Consider the following 25,049-nt stretch of genomic DNA (forward strand, 5'->3'; position numbering starts at 1 on the left):
TAGGAGACGGTCCTGGCACTTGCTGGACTTGTGGGCGCCCTGAAGCCTTCTTCACAACAATTGAACCTCTCTCCTTGAAGTTCTTGATGATCCGATAAATGGTTGATTTGGTGCAATCTTACTTGCAGCAATATCCTTGCCTGTGAAGCCCTTTTGTGCAAAGCAATGATGACGGCACGTGTTTCCTTGCAGGTAACCATGTTTGACAGAGGAAGAACAATGATTCCAAGCACCACCCTCCTTTTGAAGCTTCCAGTCTGTTCGAACTCAATCAGCATGATCTCCAGCCTTGTCCTCGTCAACACTCACACCTGTGTTAATGAAGAATCACTGACATGATGTCAGCTGGTCCTTTTGTGGCAGGGCTGAAATGCAGTGGAAATGTTTTTGGGGGAGTCAGTTCATTTGCATGGCAAAGGGGGACTTTGCAATTAATTGCAATTCATCTGATCACTCTTCATAACATTCTGGAGTATATGCAAATTGCCATCATACAAACTGAGGCAGCAGACTTTGTGAAAATTAATATTTGTGTCATTCTCAAAACTTTTGGCCACGATGGTACATTGCAACAAGTTTGACAATTCAATCACATGTACTAGTGCCCCCATGTGGCCAAAAATAAGAATGACCCATGAATTGAACTGTATTGGGCTGAGAAACTCTAAATGAAATCAAATCTAAATGAAATCAAAGTTTATTGGTTGCGTACACAGATTTGCAGATGTTATCTCAATTGCAGCGAAATGCTTGTGTTTCTATCTCCAACGGTGCAGTAATAATACCTAGCAATACAAAACAATACGCACATAATCAAAAATGTACAAAGAAAGAAATTAAGAAATGTATATACACACTGAGTATGTCAAACATTAGGAACACCCCCTTTTGCCCTCAAAACAGCCAAAACTTGTCGGGGCATGGACTACAAGTTCTCAAAAGCGTCCCACAATTGCGTCAAGTTGTATGTGCTTTGGGTGGTGGACCATTCTTGATACACACGGGAAACTGTTGAGCATGAAAAACCCAGCAGCATTGCAGTTCTTGACACACTCAAACCGGTGCACCTGGCACCGACTGTCATACCCCGTTCAAAGGCACTAAAATATTTTGTCTTGCCCATTCACCCTCTAAATGACACACATACACAATCCATGTTTCAAGGCTTGAAAATATTTATTGAACCTGTCTCCCCTTCATCTACACTGATTGAAGTGAATTTAATAACAGGTGACGTCAATAAGGGAGCACAGCTTTCATCTGGATTCACCTGGTCAGTCTACAGTATGTCATAGAAAGAGCTGTTTTGTACACTCAGTGTACACTCAATACTATACTGTATTTCAAACACAGTTATCTTGAGGAGACCCTGTGTCAATTGTATGATGTAACATATAAGGAGAGAGTGTTTAATTAGCTGGGTCGTATTCACTAGTACCCAAAACAGAAGCAAAGGAGCTGAAAAGGGGAGCGACGACGTGAACTTGTCCAATAAGAAACACGTTTTATTTTTTAGTTGCAAAACCGTTTTGCTATGTTGTGCACTAATCAATACTACTCTGGACGATCTGTCTGCGGTGGCCATTTGCCTCGTGGTCTCTATGTGTCCAACCCCGTGCAACCATACAGTCACCATGATGTAACTGGCTCTTTTTTAATTGAAGGTGACGTTAAGCCGGTCAGTCGGTAAAGCTGGCTTGGGATTGTGTGTGTGCATGAGGGTGTATGCACATACTGTATGCGTGTGTCAGTGTATGAGGGACAGAGAAGAGAGAGGGATAGAGGTCCAAAGAGAGAGGTATAAGTAAAAGAAGAGCAGGAGAAAGGCATAAATAAAACGCAAAAGAGCATCAGACTTGGGTTTCGGTATTTGGGTGACGTTCTGATTGATTTGGTCTCAGTACAGCCATTGCCAGGACTCTCCATTGGACATGAGCTGCACTCCTGCCAGCCGGTTACCCCCTCCCCACAGGTAAGAGCCGAAGTAAGGTGAAGTTGCCCCTAGACGCTGATTTTGGGTCAGCTTAGCATTTCCCCCACTAATGGTTAAGGTTAGGATAAGGTCAGGATTGGGGAGTTGAATTTCTGTACAGTATTTTCATAAATTCATATCAGGTTTTTGCTTGGCTGACCTATTTCTTATTATTTACATGAGTTTTGTCAATAAAGCTCACGAATGCAACTGTTTATGTCAAATTGTTTTGAATTCTACTTGTAGCTCTGGTTGTTCTGAAAAGCAAATGGTAAAACACTTCATTGTGATGCTAAATATAAGGGCTGGACATGCAGATAAATTCAAAATAGATTTTTGCTGGGGTCCTCGGGCCTGATGAGGTTAATTCAATCAATCTAAAATAAAATTGACCCTAATCTAGGGTCCCTATTTCTGGGGTCCAGGAAAGCGGTCGGTCGACCGTRGCTGTAAAAGAAACAGCCCCCATTGAACCTATCCTCAGATTAGCACTGACAATGTAAACAGCATCTGTGTTGTTCGACTTCGTGTCCTTGTTTTCTGTCCATTTCTGCACTCACCCCCCCTTTCCTTTCCTATCCCCTCCTCCCTCCCTCCCCTCCCYCCCTTCACTTCCTCTATCCCTCTGAGGGGTGAGCAGGTACTGGGTGTGCAAGCCCGTTACCTCGTTAAGGTCTTACTGTGGAGGATTAGCTAACGAGGAGGAGGAGAGACTTCCTCCCTCTCGTTAAAGCTACAGTCTGTGAAACCGGCCACCTGACCAGTTATTTTTGTATAGTTGAGGGATGGGGCTGGGAAATGTAACCACTCTCAAACTCATAGACAGTGCTCTAGATGCAAGGACTGACAGTCCATGACATCGACATGATAGTTTTAACCATGTTTTGAAGCGATTATTTGTTTAGAATGATTTTTTTTTTATACAAACAATGGAGTAAAAGACATGTTGTACTAAGATCAGAAAGTATTTATAAGTTAAATTCTTCAAGAATCAATGTTATGTTTAAAAGCACAAAAATGTATGTACCAATCCCAGATTGGCTTGAATGGCTGGAGTTTTTGACACATTTTTGGGCCTTCCTCTGACACCGCCTGGTCCCGTGTGGCTCAGTTGGTAGAGCATGGCGCTTGCAACGCCAGGGTTGTGGGTTCATTCCCCACGGGGGGACCAGGATGAATATGTATGAACTTTCCAATTTGTAAGTCGCTCTGGATAAGAGCGTCTGCTAAATGACTTAAATGTAAATGTAGAGGTCGCCGGCAACAGCAGAGCTGAGCTGAGCTGCCATTGGAGCGTGTCTGTCAACACTTCGCCTAGACTCTCACCTGTTCGCTCTGACTTCTGGCTATAATCTGGCTTGCCATGGTTAACATGTTGCTTATCAGTGCAGTGGAGTGTCTGTATAAGAATAGACCGAGGTGCTGTGTCTTATTTCATCTATGTAGTCTGTTCAATAGAGACTGTGCCATCAGACACACATTTCAATCCCAGTGATTTTTTTGTCTGTGGCCCCTAGGCTATGTGGCCCCATAGACATTTAATAATGTACAACGCATTTGGCATAACGGTTGTGACACAATGGAGAGCCTTTCTGTACAAAAATGACTACAGGGTTACGGAGACAGCAAAAAAATGATGATGTGTACATTTTTGTGCTGACCAATTCTGTAGCTTCACAAACATAACAGTTGTGTCAAACAGGGCCTCTGGGACTAATCATAAACACACGTGAATTGGTAGCCCTCACAATAATTATAATAAATATCACAATTATTTATCACCACTATGTTTGTATTACTATCTCTACAGTGCCTTCAGAAAGTATTCCTACCCCTTGACATATTCCACATTTTGTTGTGTTACAGCCTGAATTCAAAATTGATTAAATTGAAATTGTTCTACCCATCTACACACAATCGCCCATAATGCCAAAGTGCAAACAAAGTTAAAGAAATGTTTGCACATTTATTGAAAATGAAATACAGAAATGCCCCATTTACATACATTTTTACACCCCTGAGTCAATACCTTGTCAGCACCTTAGGCAGCGATTACAGCTACATGTATGAGTCTTTCTGGGTAAGTCTCTAAGAGCTTGGCACACCTGGATTGTACGATATTTGCACATTATTCTTTCAAAAATTCTTCAAGCTCTGTCTAGTTGGTTCATTGCTAGACTTGCCATAGATTTTCATGCCAATTTAAGTCAAAACTGTAACTAGGCCGTTCAATGTCATTTTGGTAAGCAACTCCAGTGTATATTTGGCATTGTGTTTTAAGTTATTGTCCTGCTGAAAGGTGAATTTTTCTCTCAGTGTCTGTTGGAAAGCAAACTGAAACAGGTTTTCCTCTAGGATTATGCCTGTGCTTAGCTCTATTCCGTTTTTTTAAATCCTAAAAAAACTCCCTAGTCCTTGCTGATGACAAGCATACCCATAACATGATGCAGCTACCACCATGCTTGAAAATATGAAGAGTGGTACTCAGTGATGTGTTGTGTTGGATTTGCACCAAATATAACACTTCGTATTCAGGACATCAAGTTAAAAAATTTGCCACATTTTTGGGCGTTTTACTTTGGTGCCTGCAAACAGGATGCATGTTTTGAAATATGTTTTATTCTGTACAGGCTTCCTTCTTTTCACTCTGTCATTTAGGTTAGTATTATGGAGAAATTGCAATGTTGTTGATCTATCCTCAGTTTTCTCCTATCACAGCCATTAAAGTCTGTGACCGTTTTAAAGTCACCATTGGCCTCATGGTGAAATCCCTGAGCGGTGTCCTTCCTCTCCGGCAACTAAGTTAGGAAGGACGCCTGTATCTTTGTAGTGACTGGGTGTATTGAAACACCATCCAAAGTATGATAATAACTTCATCATGCTCAAAGGGATATTCAATGTCAACTTTTTTTACCCATCTAGCAATAGGTGCCCTTCAATGCGAGTCATTGGAAAACCTCCTTGGTCTTTGTGCATGAATCTGTGTTTGAAATTCACTGCTCGACTGAGGGACCTTACAGATAATTGTATGTGTGGTGTACAGAGATGAGGTAGTCATTCAAAAATCATGTTCAACATTATTATTGCATACAGAGTGAGTCCATGCAACTTATTATGTGACTTGTTAAGCACATTCTTACTCCTGAACTTATTTAGGGTTGTCATAACAAAGGGGTTGAATACTTATTGACTCAAGACATTTCAGCTTTTCTTTTTTCAATTCACTTGTAAACATTTCTTAAAACTTAATTCCACTTTGACATGATGGGGTATTGTGTGTAGGCCAGTGACACAAAATCTCTATTTAATCCATTTGAAATTCAGGCTGTAACACAACAAAATGTAGAATAAGTCAAGGGGTATAAATCATTTCTGAAGCTACTGTACATATAGAAAAGGTCAGCCCCCCAATTTACTAGTTGAACAGTTAGGGGCCTACTTGCGAACATTAGAAAAAGTTTAAATTCAAGGTTAAGTTTAAGCATCAGCCAATTCAAATCGTTGATGTATATTCACGCGATCAAAGGCTACATGTTAGCTGTTCCCATTACAAAAGCTTGCACATTTAGACCTATGCTAACGTCAGAAAGTATGGCCCCCCTGTGTTTATTTGGGACATGATGTCACCTGAGCGGTGAGCTTCGATCCATTTTCTGCTATGTGACATCAGTCTCTGAGACTTACTTAAAGCTACACTCTACGATGTGAAAAACAAAAAAAGATCCTGTTTTGGTAAACAGCTGGAGAAATGTAACCACACTCAAATTCATAGACAGAGCCGTATGGATGCAAGGAATGATCATCCCTGAGATCAAATGTATAGTTTAAACCATGGCCGGGATTCAATCAAAGGCACGTTGTCAACAAGCACAATGAAATGGACTCCAGCTTCTGTATTTTCCTGTGTTTATGTACAGTATACTTGAAAGCATGTTAAATGATATCTGTGCACTATATGGATGTATCTTGCTCTACCGTGTTTTACCAGCGTGAATGTGGTGACTGCCCCAGAGGATTCAGCAGATCCAAAGCAGAGGAGAGGGAGCAGAGTCTACCAGGTACTCACGTACACTCGCACACACATGTAACAATCTGTCAATAGAAGGAAATTACACATAGGACATTGACATCTCTCCAGTAACACTTTCTATGCAATATTTTCTTACTCTGATACACAAGCATGAATGCACACACACACACACACACACACACACACACACACACACACACAGCACCACGAGCACAACACACACACACACACACACACACACACACACACACACACACACACACAGCTGTGCAGAAACAGAACCACTGCACTCTTAGACAAAATGGCTCCAAAAGGGTTCTTTGCAGAGGGATAGGGTTCTACCAAGAACCATTTCCACCTAAAGAGGCCTATTTAGAAGACAAGGGTTTTTGTAAGGCAAAGGGTTTTACCTAGAACCTTTTTCATCCCAAGAACTGTTTTTGGAAGAAAGTGTTCTTTGATGATTATTTTGCAAGAAAGTTTCTATACTAATATGTAAACATGTAAAGTGTTGGTCACGTTCCATGAGCTGAAATAAAAGATCCCCGAAATTTTACATACACACAAAAAGCTTATTTCTCTCAAATTGTGTGCACAAATTTATTTATATCCCTGTTAGCAAGATTATTCATCCACCTGACAGGTGTGAAATATCAATAACTTTTTGACGTACATTTTTTAATACCCCCCCCGATATTATTATTATTGTTAATGATAACAATATGCATAACAATAACACAATAGTTTAGTTTATTATGATTTTAGTGGCAAAGCAGAATAAAAAAATCTAAATATGAGGTAAACTCCCAGCAGAGCCCCAAGTCCAATGGGTATATCCTCTGGCTTGTTAATGTGTTGATGTTCTCCGTATTCATAGCCAGAATGATTTTGCAGTGCATGGTGATCGAACAGGTTTCCTGTTATATTCATCAGAGGTGTAGGGAGGGTGAAGTCTGTGAATCCCCCAAAATGTCATTATACAGATGATTAACCAAACACAAGACAGTATTCATACCTTGGTTTTTGTGGTGAATGTGAATGAAAATAAAAATGTTTTGATAATGGTTTTCATACACATACCTTGTTCATAATGTAGAGGCCTTTGGGATATCCATTGAAGAGGTAAGGGAGGAGGAAGGTAAATTTGATCAGCATAACATACAGTACCAATTGACATACCTTTGCATGCCTACTCGTATGTATACCTGCAGACACAGACACAAAAGTGAGCAGTTCAGTCATCTGCACCCAATACAACTAGCCTTCAACATATTCTTATAGCCTACATATTCTTACCTCTTTGTTGATTGATATCCATTCAATTGTGTCCAGTCTATGTTTTGGAAAGATTTGCATAAATATGAAAAGATAGATGGTATCATCATAAAACAATATCAATTTAGGTTATACAAGCCAAATTATATTAGACAAGCCTCACCTTAAATTGAGGAGATCTTTACATTTTTCAGTTAAGTGCCTTCACCTGCTGTCCTTTCAAATTCAAATCCAAATGTTTCAGTATCGCAGTTAGGTTCCTGCAAGAACCCCCACCAACTAAGGAGGTTCCTCGATGAACCCCACCTCCTGTGGGGTTCTTGAAAGAACCTTTTGGGGGCCATTTTCAGTGCCAAAAACCGTAAGGTTCTTCAAAGAACTTTGAGGATCTTAGAAGAACCCTTAATGAACCCCTAATTTTTAGAGTGTACCAAGGTCATTAGTTCTGCTTTATGTATACTGTATGTATATGTTCAAGTGACATTTTTGTGTTGTTCTATATCGCTGCTATCTTCGCCTCTGGACAGGTTGTCCCTGTAAATAAGAATTTGTTTTTTAAATTGACTTAAAGTACCTGTATAAATACTGTTCTCTTTCTTTCCCCTCCCTTCCTGCCTGCTCTCTCCCTCCTCTTTCCCTCATCCTATCTCTCCCCCCTGCCTCTTCTCCCTGCCACCCCTCTCACACCCTCTCTCCCCCCTGCTTCTTCTCCCTGCCACCCCTCTCACACCCTCTCTCCCCCCTGCCTCTTCTCCCTGCCACCCCTCTCACACCCTCTCTGCCCCCTGCCTCTTCTCCCTGCCACCTCTCTCACACCCTCTCTGCCCCCTGCCTCTTCTCCCTGCCACCCCTCTCACACCCTCTCTGCCCCAGATCTTCCCTTGCCCCCTGACTCCCATGGACATAGAGTCAGAGTCGGAGTCTTTTGCCGAGGACCCTATTCACTGCAGGGGGCGGCTGCCCTCCATCGTGGTGCAGACTGACGAGGCAAGCGAGATCAGGGAGCTGCTCTGCTCCCAGGGAGCAGAGGAGGAGAAGGAGGAGGACCCCTACAACAAGCAGAGCCTCCCCCAGACAGAGAGCTGCATCAGTGGGGACAACCAAGAGGATATGGTGGTGCCGCAGGGGTAAGAACCAGAGCTAAGCCGCTAGGCACAGGCACATGTGTAAATCTGTAGGTGTAAGCACAACGGCAGGTTGAGCTACCACCATAATTATTGCGAAAACCTATCCAATTCTTTCAGATCAGCACAAGTGCTAGTGTGGATGCTTACCCTCAACCCACCCACCTCACCATCTCTCTCTCTCGCTCTCTCTCTCGCTCTCTCGCTCGCTCTCTCGCTCTCTCTCTCGCTCTCTCTCTCTCCATCTCTCGCAGAAGAAGAAAGAGTTCTATTACAGTTCAATCCCTCAGTGTCGCCCGTTTGACTCCTCCCCATTCGACCCTCCACGAGACTGCCCCACCCAAGCCTGAGGAGATGAGCCAATAGGAGCAGAGCACAAACAGTGACATATCTACAGAACTCTTTCTGACATCATCAACAGAACTCTCTCTGGACACACACCCTGTGGATTTTTACCTCTCTGATATGTAACCAAAACATGACATGTTTCAAGATGACTGGAATGTGTTTTGATCATTTAATATGTTTAATAATTGTTTACTGTTAAAATAAAGATTTAAAATGCCATATATTCTCGAAACGGTAGTTCCTCTCCCTTTTGGGAAACTAGAAAGAATGTGTACATACAACAGAAATACAAAGATATTAGCTACCCATAGTTTTCAGACTGTATTCAAGACACAGCTCTGTTGCTATGTGACAATATGGAAACAAGCAAGTGGCCGGGGCTGGATCTGTAATGGCATCCTATTCCCTATATAGTGCACAACTTTTGACCAGAGCCCTATGGGTCCCGGTCAAAAGGAATGCACTATACAGGGAATAGGGTGCCATTTGAGACACATCCTAGGTCTGAGAGATACTAATATACAGTGCAATGGGCTGTTCAGGGTGAATATTTTCCAATCTGACCCACAAATAATATTGTTCAATTAAAGACTATCAACATAGATTTACAAACCAGCAGCTTGCGACCCTGGCGTCTACCCAGCAAAGCTGTTGTTATGACTGTTCCTGTAGCAATGGTGTTCTCTATTGCCGTCATGGAACAAGCAGGTCACAGCGTTATTCACTACCTAAAACAAATAGGCTCCATACACACTAAAGTTGAGGTACAAAGTATTTTACACAATGGATGTGGTATGGATGTGATACAATTGCTATTTTTGTGGTCCTGAGGAGTTTGTCTGCACACAAATGTTCACACGACCATTGTGCTGTCTCCGCAACAGTTGTGTAACACTTCTGTCAAATTGGTTGTACATCAGTTTGTGCAAACAGATTTTGTCACAGTTAACCCTGCATCTCCCTGGTGATAATATGGGAGACACGTGTTAGGATTTTATTGAGACGCAAAACGCTGGACTGTAAAGTTAAAACGTAGAAACCACTTGTTTGGAGCAATTATTGATTGATTTTACAGTAGTCATATTTTGACCTACTATACTCTTTTGATAGCTTACTGTAAGTATGTTTTTGTGAGCACATGCCATTGTTTAGGACATTCAAATAGGGATGTGGCACAGAAAGGAAAACAAATGAATAAAGTAACGTAGCTCATTAATATTCACCTCATCATTTTGATTAATCACAAAATGTTATCTTGTAATTGTGGCACCACAGGTGTGCTCCTATGTCTTTCTCAGTGGGTGGAAATTCCTTTCAGCGTTTTTGAATATTTTGCAGGCCAGGCACCAACAAACGGTACGAGTGCGAGCAATCGCAAATGACTCTGCATTGATGTGTAATATTTCATCAACAATATGAATAAAGAACACCTAATCGAACACGGGTCTGGCACAGTCTTTCCCTTTGTGAGACAAGGGCTCTGAAACTGAAGAAAACACAGCATTTCTAACTGTATAGCTTCATCCATCCAGATCGTGGAGTATTTGGATGACATCTGGATCTTTATTACACCCTCTCCTGTGTTTCTCAGCGTTAATGCAATGTTGCTGTCATATGGAGAATGACTAAGGAAATAAAGCCATGTTTCTTGGAAAAAAAGAGTAGGTCAGGGTTAGAAAGTCACACACAAAGTCGAATCCAATATCTTCCTTACCTGATTTTATATATTTATTACCTGCAGCAGCCAGCAGCAGGCGGGAAAAAAGCTTTTTGATGTTTTGGTCAAAGCTTTCTTCAGTGTGTGTATGACTGTGACATGTTACCTCAAAGCCATTTTACCTAATAGAGCTGGTTAGCTGGTTCATGTTTTTCCAAACCTCCAACAAGGGATGGGGTCAATTCACCGTTAATTAAGGAAGTAATCAGATCATCTAAATCCAATTGCTTCTCTATGAGATAAAAAAAATAATAATAATGTGAATATGAGTTTACTTCCTGAATTGACTGAATTGAAATGGAACTGACCCCAACCCTGCATCCCACTGACTTCAGTGAACGTAAACTAGCTCAAGACTATCTGAGGAGAATCTTATTCCGAACACATGCTTTTTTCATCTCGTCATTCCCATGAATTATTCAGCGAATATCATACGCAATAAGATAGGAAATCAGAAACGAACAATGGAATGGGAAGTGTAAAAACAAAAGTATAAAAACAATCGAACAACAAAAGACACGTATCTCAACAGCAACTTAAGAAGTGGCTGTGTCAGTAACACCATTGACATCTTAGATCCCTCAAATATATATCACAGTAGTATTACCGGGGAACTTTTGACCTGCTTACCTCTACATTTCCATCGCAGCATTGTACTGACTGCTTAGTCTAGAGGAAGTGCACAATTAACACACACAGGCAGATGTGCACCAGAGCCTGGAGCTCTATACTGATGAGGATGCTAGAGCTCATCAGTTGGAGGAGGAAGTGTGTGTCCCATTTTACTCAACTGTGCATCCTCCAAGCGTCAAATTCCAGGCTATCAGGAGGTTGTCGCATATTTGTGTTGAGAGAAATCGTAAGGAAAAGAGTAGGGCTTAAACCAAGACATAGGCCCCGGGATTCAGTCAAAGACGCATTGTCGACAAGCGCATGGCTTTTGAAGGTAATTTATGCTCGAACGACATCCACGCCGTTTACCGCGAATGCTTTCTCAGCGCAATTGCAGTCAAGTGCAAGTGGGCTTGTCTACAACTTACCAATTGGTGTAAACGACAGTGTACTGTTAGAATGAACCAATTGCCATAGGCTACTTTGCATGATCATTGCATTGCTTAACCCCAGCTTGTCGCGGTGATTGATGCCTTCAGTACTGAAACATGGCCCTGGCTATTGGTTTTTGTGAGGGGTGAAATGTGTCAGTCATGAAAGACAAGGAGACGGCAGATCACGTTACAAGGCTGTGAGGGTGCAGTTACACCATCAGACTTCACGGGGGCAGCATAACTGCAGGTCTACTCCACTCCACTCTGCACCCCAACCCTTGCCAAATAACTCCAACGCAATCAAGCTACAGTTGCACAATCACTATTTGAGCGTAAGGACTTTTAGAATAAAGACCATTGGAAATATGTTGGCCTCAATGGGACAGAGCTGTCTTTGAGTGTGTGGTATTAAAATGGCACTGACGTTGCACGGGATAACTGCATCCTAGTTCATTATTTAGGAGGCAGGTGTTGTAGGCAGTGGGCTTACAGTTTAAACAAGAAAATCTACACCACAAAGGTTCAAGCATCTCCTAGATATTATTGAGCATAGACCTCCCAGACGTTTATAATCTGAAACAAAACAACTTTGTTGAGAGGCACAAAAGGAGTAGCATTTTAAGAAGGCAAGAGTAGCAATGCAACTCTTTACTCTTATGTTAAGAGTGGTCATTAACATGTACAAAGAGTAGCAACACAACTCGCATCTTGTATATGAAGCCTAATTAGTGGGTTTCATGTATTAAAAAAACAACATGACATGTCATATTCATGATGGAACTAAGTGTCAAATAAACTTGAAACTTGGACCTCGAAGGAACAACTACATGTACTACAGTCCGATCTGTCAGTTGTCAGAACATTCTGTACTACTGATCGCAATCCAGATATCACATGACATAGGGCTGTCGCAGGCAATTACATTTCGTCAGCTGATTATTGTCATGCAAAAGGATGCCGGTCTCACGGTAATTGAACGTTAGTTAACATATAATGTTTAGTATCTCCAGGCCTCCATGCATACAAGCTGCGTACAAGCTGCTGAGACGCACCTTTGGAACATCTACAGTGCCGTGAAAAAGTATTGCCCCCTTTCTAGTTCTCTACTTCTGCATGTTTTTCTATACTGAATGTTATCAGATATTCAACCAAAACCTAATATTAGAAAATGGGCACCTGAGGGAACACATAACACAACAATTATATACTTATTTCATTTATTTCATAAACAAAGTTATGCAACACCCAATGTCCGTCCCTGTGTGAAAAAGTAATTGCCCCCTTACACTCAATAACTGGTTGTGCCAGCTTTAGCTGCAATGACTCCAACAAAACCCTTCCTGTAGTTGTTGATCAGTCTCTAACTTCACCGTGGAGGAATTCTGGCCCACTCTTCCATGCAGAACTGCTTTAACTCAGCAACATTTGTGGGTTTTCAAGCATGAACTGCTCGCTTCAAGTCCTGCCACAACACCTCAATTGGGATTAGTTCTGGACTATTACAAGGCTATTCCAAAACGTTACCTTTGTTGCTTTTAAGCCATTTTCATGTAGAATTGATTGTGTGTTTTGGATCATTGTCTTGCTGCATGACCCAGCTGCGCTTCAGCTCCAGCTCACAGACGGACGGCCTGACATTCTCCTGTAGAATTCTCTGATACAAAGCAGAATTCATGGTTCCTTCTATTAAGGCAAGTTGTCCAGGTCCTGAGGCAGCAAAGCATCCCCAAACCATCACACTACCACCACCATGCTTGACTGTTGGCATGAGGTTTTTACTGTGGAAAGCCGTGTTTGGTTTTCGCCAGGCATAATGGGACTCATCTGTCCATAGAACATTCTTCCAGAAGTATTGATGATCATCCAGGTGCTTCCAGGTCCTTTTTGGCAAACTTGAGTCAACTTTTTGGACGACAAACCTTAGAATGCCTTAGAAATCAAAAGAAATTCAAAATACTGATCTACTGATCATATCATACTATTCTTAATTTAATCTTATCTTTACTAATATGTACAATTTGTTTTAGAATGGCCCATTATCAAAATGGGTAGGAACAGGGCAGGGAAAAAAATACATGTCATTAGTATGCACTCCAATAGTAATTGGAGGCCAAATAGTTTTTCACTCATTTTGGGTAGCAGGCTACTCCGGTTATTTCATTCCATGCATCAACCACCGTTTGAGGAGCATGCAGCCTCTCCCCACACAACAGGTGATATTTCGCCCAAACTGTATGTCATGGGCTGTCCAACCCTTTTCCTGTAGCTACCCAGAACTTAATTTGGGAAACCAAATTAAATCTGTTTGGGAACATCGATAGTAACATGTTTTCACAACGAAACATACTTCGTTAAACTGCTGACAGCCAGTTTAATGAGAAAGGAATGAAGGAGAGAGGGGAGGAGAAGGAAACACAGGGTGGTGAGATATTCTGTATAGCTAAAGGTACTGTGTCAGCCTATTAATTATGAAAAAAAAAAAAGCCCTATTACTAAACCATTCAACATCAAATACAAATTCACTACAGCTGTAGGCTAACTCTGCATTTATTTAATATAGACTACCAATTATGTACAAAAGATATTACATCTGTTTTTATTAATGTTTTTTTTCTGCCATGCGTAATATAGTATTGCAAAATGGAACAATTGTTATTTTAATTCAGGTTTTCTTTCGAGATTAGGCTCTTATGCATAAGCTCTAATATGGATATGGGAGTTTTTAATTAATCGTCACCTTAGAAAGCGCTGTCCATTTCGTTGCTTTAGGCTTTGAAACAACATCCACAACGACCATGTTTTCCACTCAGTTTCAACCTGTTGTTGACCTTCTTTCTTCAAATTGATCAATCACAGTGAGGTGAGTTTAAAAGCACATACTGTATTGATGATGTGATTTTTGATGTCGGAGCGGTTAGAAGGACAATATAGCCCTGAGTACCAGGCCATTAGCAACCTGATGATTTTTAGCGAGTTGGGTACTACTAACGCATGTCCAGACTGCATAAAAGGAGATTACCATGACTCAAAGGTCACGTAGAATTTTACTGCGGTCATGACTCATGACTCATCACAACAGCCCTAACATGACCTCATACTGAAGTGCATTTCTGCTGAGTTTCACAACAGTTCACAACGCTGCGTTCTCAGTCGGCTCAATGTGACATTGTGTTAATACTGATTCTATTGACTGCACCCATCAACTGCGATGTCAAAAGAGTCTAAACAGCGGGTGAGAGCTGCTGTCCGAGGCTGTGGAGAGAGCAACTGTCACTAGTGATGGGTTGTTCGCAAAGGTGAACGTTACGAGCAGGCTCGCATATCAGAAGAACCGAATCTAAATGAATAGAATGAACTAATTCAAAGAATGATTTGTTTTTAAAAAGAATATAGGCCTAAATGCTCAAGCGCACACACAATCGTTCTGAATGTCTGCGCAAACTAACAGCCTCACCTGTTGTTCCTGTCAATCAGACACGCAGTGTCAACCAATGAACCAAAGGTGCATGAGGGAGGGCCGAGCCAACTCACTCACAGTCACACTGAGCAGCCGAGGAGAGAGAGGAAGGACAGCTGTGAAAACAACAGCTGGAAAATGAGTCGGAAGCACAGTAGCATTTGGATGCATTTTAATAATGTAGACAATGCTAGAGCACAGTGTAGAATTTGCCAAACAAAATCTCATATCAAGCCGGTTGAACGCACAACCTACACCGGCATATGCGAACTGTGCGCCCGACTGTGAAGCTAGCTGTAGCGGAGCTTCGAGAAACTATCGGGCCTGCTAGTGATAGTGGTGGAGCCAGCACCTCCACACATGGAGATGTATCCACTCAGTCAAGTAGGCCTACTCCGCGACCCAGGCTTCTATGGACCAGTTTAAGCCAAAGTCTATGTCTGTAGCAAAACAAGGCCAAATTGATATTGCATTGGCTAAAATGATTGCCACCGATTTCCAGCCATTTTCGATTGTGGAGGACAGAGGTTTTAGAAATTAGAGTAATAGTCTAAATCCAATGTACACAATTCCAAGCAGGAAAACACTTTCAAAATCACTTATTCCACAACTGCGTGAGGGCACACAGGCTTCAGTGTGGGAAAGAGTCCAAAAAGCTACTGCAGTTTGCCTTACCACTGACTGCTGGAAATCAAGGGTAACCACTTCTTACATGTCGGTTACATGTCACCTCATTGAAGATTTCTCAATGTCTAGCTGTCTTCTGGACTGCTTTGAGTTCAGCGACAGACACGCCTCAGATAATTTGTCAGAGGAACTGTTGAGAGTGGCCAGAGAATGGCAAGTAGATGTAAAAGTGGTCTGTTTTGTTAGCGACAATGCAGCTAACATAACCAAAGCCATGAAAATGTTAAAATGGACCCATCATCCATGTCTTTTCCACACAATCAACCTGATTGTAAGAGATGCTCTGAAGGTGATGAAGCCCATTGTGGACAAAGTGAAAACAGCGGTGGAATATTTCCACAGGAGCACAGTAGGTGCTGAAAAACTAAAGTGTACACAACGCCAGATGGGGATGCCTGAGCTGAGGCCTAAACAAGACTGCACTACAAGGTGGAATTCAACATTTTATATGTTGAAGCGGTTTCTTGAGTCAAAGGATGCCATCATCTCTACCCTGATCATTGTCAATGCACCTGTTGATGCTCTGACCCAAGAGCAGGTCACTGTGGAGATCAGTGGAGAGAGGTACAGTAAGCAGTTATTACTACGTCATTATTTAATCCAGTATTATATATGTATATGAGCAGTAGATGAGAATGTAGTATCAGTAGACAAAACATGAACCTGAACTAATAAGTTACTGTTCTCTCTTTTCAGCTATGTGACAGCCTCAAAAATGATACTCCTGTGTAAGGGTCTGCAGCGATTCACAGCCAGAGAGAAGCATATGTAACCACAGGACATGTGACAGAGTTGTGACAGAAAAGAGGAACCAGGGACATGTTTTAAGTGGGATGCTGCAGATTTGCACATTGTTATTTATTTTTCTTTGTTATGGTGCAATATTCTATTATTATGTTGTTCAGATTGCATTTGTTTTGAATTGTTACATTTATGTGCACTTTGTTTATATACATTAAAAAAGTTATACTTTACAGTTGAAGTCGGAAGTTTACATACACCTTTGCCAAATACATTTAAACTCAGTTTTTCACAATTCCCGACATTTAATCCTTGTAAAAATTCCCTGTCTTAGGTCAGTTAGGATCACCACTTTATTTTAAGAAATGTCAGAATAATAGTAGAGATAATGATTTATTTCAGCTTTTATTTCTTTCATCACATTCCTAGTGGGTCAGAAGTTTACATACACTCAATTAGTATTTGGTAGCATTGCCTTTAAATGGTTTAACTTGGGTCAAACGTTTCAGGTAGCCTTCCACAAGCTTCCCACAATAAGTTGGGTGAATTTTGTCCCATTCCTCCTGACAGAGCTGGTGTAACTGAGTCAGGTTTGTAGGCCTCCTTGCTCGCACATGCTTTTTCAGTTCTGCCCACAAATTCTCTATAGGATTGAGGTCAAGGCTTTGTGATGGCCACTCCAATACCATGACTTTGTTGTCCTTAAGCCATTTTGCAACAACTTTGGAAGTATGCTTGGGGTCATTGTCCATTTGGAAGACCCATTTGCGACCAAGCTTTAACTTCCTGACTGATGTCTTGAGATGTTGCTTCAATATATCCACAAATATTTCCTTCCTCTTGGTGCCATCTATTATGTGAAGTGCACCAGTCCCACCTGCAGCAAAGTACCCACACAATATGATGCTGCCACCGCTGTGCTTCACGGTTGGGATGGTGTTCTTCGGCTTGCAAGCTTCCCCCTTTTTCCTCCAAACATAACGATGGTCATTATGGCCAAACAGTTCTATTTTTGTTTCATCAGACCAGAGGACATTTCTCTAAAAAGTAAGATCTTTGTCCCAATGTGCAGTTGCAAACCGTAGTCTGTGTTTTTATGTCTGTTTTGGAGCAATGGCTTCTTCCTTGTTGAGCGGCCTTTCAGGTTATGTCGATATAGGACTTGTTTTACTGTGGATATACTGTAGATACTTTTGTACCTGTTTCCTCCAGCATCTTCACAAGGTCCTTTGCTGTTGTTCTGGGATTGATTTGCACTTTTCGCAACAAAGTACGTTCTTCTCTAGGAGACAGAACGCGTCTTCTTCCTGAGCGGTATGACAGCTGCGTGGTCTGATGGTTGGTACCTTCTGACCACGCAGCCGTCATATCGCTCAGGAAGGAGACACTGTATTTGGCTAAGGTGTATGTAAACTTCTGATCAGGGCGTGACAGTACCCCCCCTCTATGGGCGCCACCTGGTGTCCTACCTGTGCGCATACCTGGTTGACCTGGGTGCTGGCGGTGAAAGTCGGCGATGAGGGCCGGGTCCAGGATGTCTTTAGCGGTGACCCAGCACCTCTCCTCCGGGCCATAACCCTCCCAGTCATCCAGGTACTAGAAACCCCTGTCCGGTGGTCGAACACTCAGGAGGCGTCTCACCGTGTACGCCGGACGGCCATCGATGACACGGGGAGGAGGGGTGGGCCTGGAAACAGAAGACAAAGAGCTGTGAGACAAGGGCTTAATCCTAGACACATGGAAAGTAGGGTGAATACGGAGGGTACTGGGTAACAGAAAATGAACAGCAGTGGGGCTAATGACTCTAGAGATGGGGAACGGGCCAATGAAATGGGGGAAAGTTTACGGGACTCCACCCGGAGGGGCAGGAGAGCCATACCCTCTGCCCAAACCGATCCACCACAGTCAGGATGGCGGTGTTGCCATCAGATGGGGGAAGACACATGACAAAGTCCAGGGAGATGTGGGACCAGGGACGGTAAGGGACAGGCAGAGGTTGGAGGAGACCAGCCGGAGCTTGTCGAGGAGTCTTGTTTTGTGCAAACGCTTTGCAAGCGGTGATGAATGCGGAGAAGTCAGGGACCATGGTGGGCCACAAAAACCGTCGTTGCACAAAAGCCAGGGTTTGGCAGGAGCCCGGGTGGCTGGCCAGTCTAGAGGAGTGGACCAGGACCGCGGAGCGGGCATGAACATCCGGTTATCAGGCTCCCTCCCCTGGGGTTCGGCTGGGACCGCTGTGCCTCCCGGACCTGTTTCCCTATACCCCAGCTGAGTGCCGTCGCCAGGCACGAGGTGGGAAGGATGGTCTCGGGCTCCGGCCGATGTGTTGAACCGTGTGAACAGCATGGCCCATCGATGCTTGCCTGGAGTTGAGGCATTTGGCGGTACGGAGATACTCCAGATTTTTGTGGTCGGTCCATACGATGAACGGGTGTTCTGCCCCTCCAGCCAGTGCCTCCATTCCTCCAACACCATCTTAACTGCGAGAAGCTCACGATTTCCCACATCATAGTTTCTCTCTGTGGTTTTGAGAATATGGGAGAAGAAGGCACAGGAATGTACCTTCAGGTCCAGGGCAAAACGCTGGGACAGGACCGCCCCACTCCTACATCCGATGCATCGGCCATGAACTGATGGGAAGGGTCAGGATGAACCAAGATGGGAGCAGTGGTGAAGCGGTGTTTGAGGTCCTGGAACGCCCTGTCTGCAGCAAGGGACCACGTGAACGGAACCTTGGGAGAGGTGAGTGCTAACAGGTGGGAAGCCAGGATGCTGTAACCCCGGATGAAGCGGTGATATAAGTTGGCGACCCCAGGAAACGTTGCAGCTGCACCCTGGACGAAGGCTGGGGCCAATCCACCACCGCTCTCATCTTCCCGGGATCCATCTGGACACTCCCTGCGGAGATGATGTACCCTAGAAAGGGGATGGTGGAGCAATGGAACTCGCACTTCTCTGCCTTAACAAACAGCTGGTTTTCCAGGAAGCGTTGAAGAACCTGTCGGATGTGGAGCACATGTTCTTGGGGGGAGCGGGGGAAGACGAATATGTCATCAATGTAGATGAAGACGGCCCGGGTCAACATGTCGCGGAGAACATCATTTACCAGAGCCTGGAACACAGCAGGGGCGTTGGTAACGCCAAATGGCATGACCAAATTCTCGTAGTGGCCGCTGGCCATGTTGAAGGCAGTCTTCCACTCATCCCTCTCCTGTATACGCACCAGGTGGAAGGTGTTCCGTAGATCCAGCTTGGAAAACACGGTGGCTCCCTGGAGTGGCTTGAAGGTCGAGGATCTTCACCATTATGTCATTGAGTCCCCGGTAGTCGATGCATGGGTGCAGGGTCTTGTTCTTCTTCTCCACAAAGAAGAACCCTGCTCCAGCGGGAGAGGACAAAGGATGTATAAATCCTGCAGTTAGGGAGTCCCCAATGTAGGTGTCCATAGCCTTGGTCTCCGGTTCCGACATCGAGTACAGTCGTCCCTGGGCAGAGTGGTGCTAGGGAGAAGGTCAATTCCGCAGTCCCAAAGGTCCTGGTACTCCGCGGGAATGGCGGAGAGGTCCGGGGCACCTTCCGAGCCCCCAGGAAGACGTCCTGGGGCAGGTTGCGCTGACTTCAGACACTGGGCGTGGCAGAACGGACTCCAGCCCATGATGGCACCAGTAGACCAGTTGATGAGGGGATTGTGTCGCTGGAGCCAGGAGAATCCCAATACCACGGGAATCTGAGGACACTTGATGAACAGGAATTGAATAGTCTCGCTGTGATTCCCTGACACCCGTAGGTTGATGGGAGAGGTAATATGAGTGACCCGGCCTATAGAGCGCCCATCCAGTGCTCTAACATCCATGGGAGTGGAGAGAGGCTGAGTGGGGATGTTCAGCTCGGAAGCCAGGGTAGCGTCCAAAAAAACTCTCATCGGCCCCAGAGTCAATGAGGACCTGAAGAGATTTAGGTTTCCCCACAGCAGAATGGCATGAACAGGGGTGAGAGCAAGGGAAGCAGGAAAGTTCTCCATATGGCCCACCAGAGTACTCACTCCTACTAGTGAGACTGATCTCTTTAAAGGACAAGAGGCCACAAAATGACCAAGAGTCCCACAACACAGATAACTCTTTGTGTTGATCCTGTATTTTTTTTTTTAATGTAACCTTTATTTAACTAGGCAAGTCAGTTAAGAACAAATTGTTATTTACAATGATGGCCTGGGAACAGTGGGTTAACTGCCTTGTTCAGGGAACGACAGATTTTCAACTTGTCAGCCTGGGGATTCGACCTAGCAAACTTTCGATACTGGCCCAATGCCCTAACTACTAGGCTACCTGCCACCCTGCTGTTCTGCTGGTGATAGCCCAGCTCTACCTAGTTGCATAGGCTCGGGAAGCGGTGAATCAGCCGTCTTCGGCGACTCTCTGGGAAGGTCGGGAAGCCTCGGGTTCTCTTGGCAACAGGATCGTCGGGGACTTCCGGGATGACTCGGACGTGTGAGCAAAGTCGGATTTCCTCTCCCTCCATTGTTCCCGTAGTCTCTCATCGATTCGGATGGTCAAAGTGATGAGGGAATTGAGATCCGTAGGTAACTCCCGAGCAGCAAGCTCGTCCTTGACTTCCTCCGAGACGCTTTGCAGGAACATATCGAATAGTGCTTCCTGGTTCCAAGTGCTCTCCGCTGCCAACGTGCGGAAATCCACTGCATAGTCGGCCAGGAGATGGCGTTGCGCAGCTGGCCCGGGTCTGCTGGGTCAGTCATGGCCAGTTCGTACTATCAGGATAAAGGGAAGACCCAGATGCAGACCATGTCGAAGTAACAATTTATATTACAGCAACAGGGGAAAAGGTACAGGGCGGCAGGCAGGCTCAGGGTCAGGGTCAGGTCAGGCAGAGGTCGGTAATCCAGAGGTGGGGCAAAGGTACAGGACGGCAGGCAGGCTCAGGGGCAGGCAGAGTGGTCAGGCAGGCAGGCAGGCTCAGGGGCAGGTAGAGTGGTCAGGCGGGCGGGCTCAGGGTCAGGACAGGCAAGGGTCAAAACCTGTAAGACAAGAAAAGAGAGACTGGGGAAAAGCAGGCGCTGATACAAAAACTCTGGTTGACTTGACAAACAAGACGAACTGGCAACAGACAAACAGAGAACACCGGAATAAATACACCGGGGATAATGGGGAAGATGGGAGACACCTGGAGGGGGTGGAGACAATCACAAGGTCAGGTGAAACAGATCAGGGCGTGACAAAGAGGGAGCATGAGAGCAAGAAAGAGAGAACAATAAAAGATGAGAGAGAGAGTGAGAAATTAAGAAGGAGAACAGCAGGAAAAAGTGAGGCTCCATTGAAAACCAAGTGGAGAGATCAACTGTTCCAGACAGTGTATATTAGATCCGAAGTTCCTGCGCTGTACATGCCAGGAAAAGTAAGTGTGAAATGTTAGATGTACAATGATTTGTGTCTATTCCCCATGCATACTGGCACTGTGTTCATAGACACACGTGCACACATACATAACCCTGTGCTGCACCGTTGGTATGGCGTCACAGCGGCTGTTTTGTGTCCGATGTGGGCCACCAGTGTTTCTGTTCTATGTGCCTGCTGCTTTGGGCTCTGTCCTTCATCAGTCGGTCTGTCTGTCTGACTGCTTGGACTAGAGGGAAGAGGGTTTGGGGGCCAGCTATAGGGCTGGACCCTGGGGGGAGCTGTCTGTCATGGGAGGGGGGTATGATTATCCCATAGGTTGGGGTGTCTGTCCACAAAAGATCTTGCCCCCTCCCCATCAAATAAGCCACTTTCACCCAGTCTCCTCCTTCATACCAACCCCCCCTCTCCTCTCTCTGTAACATTGCTGGCTGGGCTCCCAGACCGTGGTATGCAGAACTGCGGCCCGACACATAGCTCCTGTGTGTGAGTCCCTCTTTATGTTGGGTTATGTATATGGGAAGGGCAGACATGGTTATTGGGGGTTTGAGGGTGTGTGTGTTTGTGTGTGCGTGTGTATATCAAATCAAATCAAGCATTATTTATACAGCACATTTCAGACATGGAATGCAATTCAATGTGCATTACAAGAAAAAACTAAGAAAATAAAAGCTGAAATATTTACTACACAACAAGCATAAGATAAAAAACAAAAGAATGACACAAACTGAACAACTAAAAGCACACTGAGGAAAAGCAAAGCTAAAAAGATGTGTTTTAAGATCTCTTTTAAATATGACCACAGAACCACTCAGGTTCTCTGGCAGGCTATTAAAGAGGCTGGGGGCATAATAGGGGCGGCAGGTAGCCTAGTGGTTAGAGCGCTGGACTAGTAACAGAAAGGTTGCAAGATCGAATCCCTGAGCTGACAAGGTACAAATCTGTTGTTCTGCCCCTGAACAAGGCAGTTCCTAGGCTGTCATTGAAAATAAGAATTTGTTCTTAAATTACTTGCCTAGTTAAATAAAGGTTAAATAACTAAAGGCTGACTCTCCATGGATAGTTAAAAGGTCAGTACCTGAGGGACCTACTGGGTACATAACTTAAAAGCACAATTGTGGATTGTTTTAAAAAACCTATAGAAGAATCTTAAATAATTCTAAAACTCACAGGCAGCCAGTGCAGAGACCTTAAAACCGTTGTAATGTGTGCTCTCCATCTGGTCTTGGTCAGTACCTGTGCTGCAGCATTCTGTATGCTTTGCAGTTGACCAATGGCTTTCTTTGGTAGACCAGACAGGAAGGAGAACATTACATTAGTCAAGCCTGCTTGTAATAAAAGCATTGATGAGTCTCTCTGTATCAGTCTTAGAGAGAAACCCTTAGCAATGTTCCTCCTAAAAATATATTTTGGTCACATTCCTAATGTTTAGTTCAGATATCACTTTCCTGAGCATGTCTGTGCCAACCAGYGAAAATAAAACCATACTGCATTTGCATGGTAGGCTAGGATACATATCAACAAACTTCTCATCAGGTCTTGCTTGACTGATACCCAGCCTAATGTAGGTTATCTTATCTCTGAAACATGCCGCAGACTCATCACATTTAGATGTAGAGGGAAATTCACATAGGTTTGCGGGGGTAGGATTTATCAGGCCATCACATTTAGATGTAGAGGGAAATTCACATAGGTTTGCGGGGGTAGGATTTATCAGGACATCCATGGTAGAGAAGAGCACTCTCTAAGTATTCTGATTTATAGTGATCAAGTTATAAAAATGAGCCCGTCTGGCATTTCTAATTTCCTTGTGAGTATGTGTGTGAATTTGGAAGGGTGAGGAGTAGGGGAGAGGAGTAGGGGTGAGGAGAGAGCAGAGAAAGGAGAGACACAGACAGAGTGAAAATGAGAAAAGGAGTGAACGGCTGCTCAGACTGCTGCTGCTTTTTCTCTTGAGAACAGGACAAAGTCATCAAAGTCGGGGCGCAAGGAGATAAAGACAGCAATAAAAACTAGAGAAAAAGAGAAAATAGGTCAATCACTCTGAATCCAACCAAGTGCCAAAAATAAAGCCCCTTTCCTCTCTCTCTCTCCTCCTTCACTCTACACCATCCCCCGTTCTTTCCTCTCTCTCTCTCTCTCTCTTCCTTCACTCAACACCATCCCCCGTTCTTTCCTCTCTCTCTCTCTCTCTCTTCCTTCACTCAACACCTTAGATCGAAGTCCTGCGCTGTACATGCCAGGAAAAGTAAGTGTGAAATGTTAGATGTACAATGATTTGGTCTATTCCCCATGCAATACTGGCACTGTGTTCATAGACACACGTGCACACATACATAACCCTGTGCTGCACCGTTGGTATGGCGTCACAGCGGCTGTTTTGTGTCAGACGCACGTGCGCTCTGTATTTTCTGTTTTCTGTGTCTGCTGCGCTGCTCTGCTGTGTTTCTGTCTGTCTTTCCTACCGCCTGGACTGGAGGGAAGAGGGTTTGGGGCCAGCTATAGGGCTGGAACCTGGGGGGAGGTGTCTGTCATGGGAAATGGGGGGGGGGGTTGAGTTATCCAAGTCCATCCACAACCAACCTTGCCCCCTCCCACCAAACAAGCCACTTTCACCCCCTCTCCTCCTTCATCCCCTCACCACTTCTCCCCTCTTTGCCCCTGCAACATTGCTGCTGGGCTACCAGACTGTGGTATGCAGAACTGCGGTCCGACAGCACACATACTTCCCGTGTGTGAGACTCTCTATGTAGGGTATGATATGGAAAGGGCAGACATGATGTATGGCGTTTGAGTGTGTTTGAGTACGTGTTTGAATTTGTGGATGATTGCACTTGTGTGTGTCTAAGTATGTGTGAGGTAGGTGTGTGTGTGTGCGGTGCGTGTGCGCGCATGTACAGTATGTAGCGGGAGTGGAGTGAGGAGTGGGAGAGCAGAGATAGAAGAGACAGAGGAAGCACACAGACAGAGTGAAAATCAGAAAATGAGCAAAAGGCTGCTCAGACTGCTGCTGCTTTTCTCCTTGAGAACGACAACTCATAAAGTCGGCGCAAGGAGATAAAGACAGCAATAAAAAAACAGAGAGAAAGAGGAAGAAAATAGGTCAATCACTCCAGAACCAAACAAGTGCCAAAATTAAGCCCTTTTCCTTCCTCTCCTCTATCCTCTCTCTGTATACACCATCACCCCCCCCCCTTCCTCTCTCTCTCCTCGCAAATCAAAGCCAGATGTGGCGTCGCCGGGG

This window comes from Salvelinus sp. IW2-2015, linkage group LG20 (assembly GCF_002910315.2).
Source record: "Salvelinus sp. IW2-2015 linkage group LG20, ASM291031v2, whole genome shotgun sequence".
Taxonomy (NCBI): domain Eukaryota; kingdom Metazoa; phylum Chordata; class Actinopteri; order Salmoniformes; family Salmonidae; genus Salvelinus; species Salvelinus sp. IW2-2015.